This window comes from Pyxicephalus adspersus, chromosome 1 (assembly GCF_032062135.1).
Source record: "Pyxicephalus adspersus chromosome 1, UCB_Pads_2.0, whole genome shotgun sequence".
Lineage (NCBI taxonomy): Eukaryota > Metazoa > Chordata > Amphibia > Anura > Pyxicephalidae > Pyxicephalus > Pyxicephalus adspersus.
The window spans coordinates 98,654,025-98,657,766 of NC_092858.1; the positions used below are offsets into that span (position 1 = coordinate 98,654,025).

Below are 3,742 nucleotides of genomic sequence, written 5' to 3' on the forward strand. Positions count from 1 at the left end.
TGTGTGCGTTGCCATGTGGTGTGTGCGTTTCTATGTAGTGTGTGCGTTTCCACATAGAAATGTGTGAGGTAATGTAACATTGTCGTGGGGGCAGACCATACATTTATCCATAGACTACCTTATATATAACATTGTGCCCATAGCTGTATGTTTATACATTTCCCAGGAGAAATAAGACAGTGTGCACACTCAGGAGTCAGCACACTGTCTGATCCGCAGCTCTCCTGCACTCTATGGATGTGAGGCCCCAATTCCATGGCAGCCATTACTCCCTCATCTCTCTCCCGTACAGCGGTTGGTTAGTACCGCACACCCCCCTCTTCCCGCTCTCTCATCTCTAGGACGGCCTCATTGGAAGGCCCCTGATGCTTGATGTAGACGACCCCGTACGCAGGCTCCGTGATTGGGAGACGAATACGGGAGAAGGAGGCGGGTCTGCCAGGGAAGACGCGCCATTTTACCAGCATATTACGGCACTTTGACCGGGTGAGTGAGAGGCTGGGACGGCCAGTGACTGATAAGGGTGCGGGAGGTTTAGTCAGGGAGGGGGTCAGACCTCGTCGTGCCCCTGGAGGTGTGACTGAGATGAGTTCCTAATCAGTGCTGGCTGACACAGCCGCCTATTACCATCATCATCATCATCATCATCATCAGTGTGTGCGGTGCCTGATAGGATGCAGAAACCGGAATACAGGGCGAGAAAAAAAAAAGAATAAAAACCCGACAAGCCCGACAATATAAATATAGTTACTGTATATAAATATTGTATTATTCTATATGTGTATTAGGTGTTTTCTATTCCTGCCAACAGTAGTGTAGCGTGATGCTTTCGTCTTTGGTGTAATGTGTGGGTTGCAGAGATTTGTTTTAATGTTTTATTATCATAAGCTTGCACAGAATCGCAAAAGGGTGCACAGAATCCGTGCTCTGTACTTCCCAAATTACCTCAGCCCCTTTACCTGCTGGATACCTGAGACCCCCTGCTAGTGATGGGGGGGATGTGTTCCCAGACACACCCTCCAGTTACCCCAAGCTGGTGTGTGTGTTACATGATGCCTTGCATTCCATGCCTACATTTAAAAAACAAACAAACATTTCTTTAGGTTTAGCACAGGTTCTAAAACATTGCAGAGATCTGAATAAGAAATGTGTATCTTATCTAATAGAATTTAATTTAAATAACATTACAATAGTAAAACATTCCTGACTTGTTTTGCAATAATTATACCTATTTTTATAGTACATTCTTACCTGCTTGTTCAGTGGGTAGAACTAGTGCGTAGTTTGTTTCCAGTGACATTTCTCGTCCATTGGCGTCATTCACTTTTTTTTTTGTATCTGAAGATTGGTTGTCAATCGTTTGTTTCCAACGATAATTATTGCACGAGTGTACGTATCCTAAAGCTCTAGCGGTAGTGGTAAAAAAAACCCTGCAATCTTTACTAATTCTGGCTACCTATTATCTATAGGTAAGCATCTAGAAGTGGTTTCAGGCAAGAAATGCTTGGTTGTAGGCTTTTTTATATGTCAAGTTGGCTTTTGACCAGAAACAAAACAAAAAATGAAAAACCCTGGCATGTGCCCTCCTTCCTAATAATAGAATCAGACCATTCAGTAGGCTGGGCTCCTTTCTGAATAAGAAATGTGACTCCTGTCTTTTTCCGAAGGTAACAAGGGCTATCTTTGGAATAGAGGGCCTCACATACACCAAGTTGTGGGGAGCCGTCTTTAATAGGGGCCCCAGTTATCTACCCCCTCTCCCTGGGGGTGAAAACAGTTACATAATATCCTTTACTCACTCCCGAAAAGAGTTTCTGCAGCTCTAAAAGTAACAAGACAACTCGGAAGCAAAAATAAAATGATTGTTCAGTCTATCATTGTTTGGATCTATTCATTCAATCAGTGGTGTATTTGTCAGCGGCTGCCCTGGTTGAAAGAAATGGCTGGTGCTGTGTACACGTGGATGGAGCTTACTTTTTCAGTAACCACCCAGCTGTTTTTGGCTGGATACTAACAAGTTGGATCACAATACAGTTGGCGCATTATACAAACAAAATATGAAATCTATAGAAACATACTAAGGGTGGTCATTAGAAAGTTGGAACAAAATATAGGGGTTGGTAGAAAGCTTACAGAATTATAGGGGTCACTGGATTCCTATGGCAAAAACAACTGGGAACACTAAATTTGCCATGTGTTCCCCGTCCACTCCTTGACCACCCACGTACAGCCTCTCCCCACAATTACCTTTTATTACCCCTTACTCATTTCCCAGGGGTGAAGGCAGTTTTCACCCCAGGATGGGGTGTTATGAAAGAGGACTTCCAGATTCCAAATAAGCTTCCTACCTCGCCCCTAAAACAGAACTCACTCTGTTTTTTTTAACTAGACAAAGGTTTGGTAAATTTACACTTGTAAGCACAATGATTATCTATTGCTCTGTACAAAGTAGATATGGAAATCTTCACTGGTGGTGATTGTAGTATTAATTCAGCATCCTGGCAAAGGGGGTGAACATTTCTTCAATCATGGTATCTTCACTAGCTTGCCAGGCCAGCAACTGCTATTAAAGTCTGCAGTGTGCTAGGTAAATGCAAGGTATATCTAAATGGGAGCAGACCTTCTTTTTAATATCATACTATGAGATCATAAAAAGTATTGGCAGAACTTCACCTGCTAAGAGTGAATCATAAATGAAACAATAACACAATTTAAAAACAAAACATAATTTTTCAAGGTCCTAAGTTTTGTGCAAATGTTACAGATTTTTTTGACAGATGGTTACTGTAAGTGGCTGACATTTGTCTGGTTACGCATTATGAGATAATGGTACTCCAGTGGTTGTATTCCAGACTGCTAGGAAGCATTCATAGTGGACCTAGTTAAGTCTGTAGAAGTAGTTTAGCGGCAGACCATCCTGAAACGCCACATGACGTATCTCAGAAACCATACTACAAGCAAACAGCTGTACATAAAGGGATTTTAGCTACTTTAATTTATTTTATTAATGTTTTTTGTTTTTAATAATGTGATTAATTTCAATCTCTTTGTTACCTGTGCAGTATTTAATCATCTTGAAATACGTACTCTTTTTTTCTAATTCTCTCGGAAAATTAACAGATCACTTCCTGGTGATGTTGGAGGTTGTATTTGCATTCCTATGAAGGCAGCCTCATGGTTGTGTGTCTGCAATGTGCACTTAAACCTGATTTTTACATGTAATGTCTAGTGGGTTGTGTAGGCACTTTCTATCTATCTCTGGCCGAACATGCAAGTGTTACCCGTAACCCTTTAATACATTGCACAGCATACGTGTACAGAAATCTTTTTTTTTTTTTTTGCTGCTAACATAAAAAAAAATAATAATTAGCGACTTCTTGCAAGAAAGGATCTCTTTTTTTTGTAACAACGTTTGCTTTGATATTATTATTTTTTTAATACCAAATGAATTGACTTCGAGGCAGAATGAAAGGTGTACTGCAACACTTTTATTGGTTAAAACAATTCAGTTTTCTTAGAGGTCAACTGAAAAGAACATGGTGTATAAGGAACTAAATGTGAAAGAAGGAAAGTCCCTCCAAATCAGAGGTTCTTAGGTGGCTGTGTTATTTGTAGTCTGTGTTATTTTGTCTACACTGACATAATTTTAGTTTTGTTTAGCTGAACTGACAAAGCAAAAAGAAAACTGCATATGTACTGTGACAGCCAATGGCATTTGTAACACTTTACGAGGGGGACACAG

At 40.5% G+C, this 3,742-nt stretch overlaps 1 protein-coding gene across 4 annotated transcripts in view; it reads left to right on the plus strand.

Moving 5' to 3' along the window:
- Positions 1 to 258: 258 nt before the first annotated feature.
- Positions 259 to 3,742, plus strand: part of LOC140336855 (heterogeneous nuclear ribonucleoprotein R-like) — a 42,973-nt gene continuing 39,489 nt past the window's right edge. For 3 of the 4 annotated variants that reach the window (XR_011921949.1, XR_011921955.1, XM_072420266.1), the window contains exon 1: positions 259 to 486. The gene's annotated coding sequence lies outside the window, so the exon portion shown is untranslated. The remainder of the gene's footprint in view (positions 487 to 3,742) is intronic. The other variant, XM_072420253.1, reaches the window with a different exon arrangement.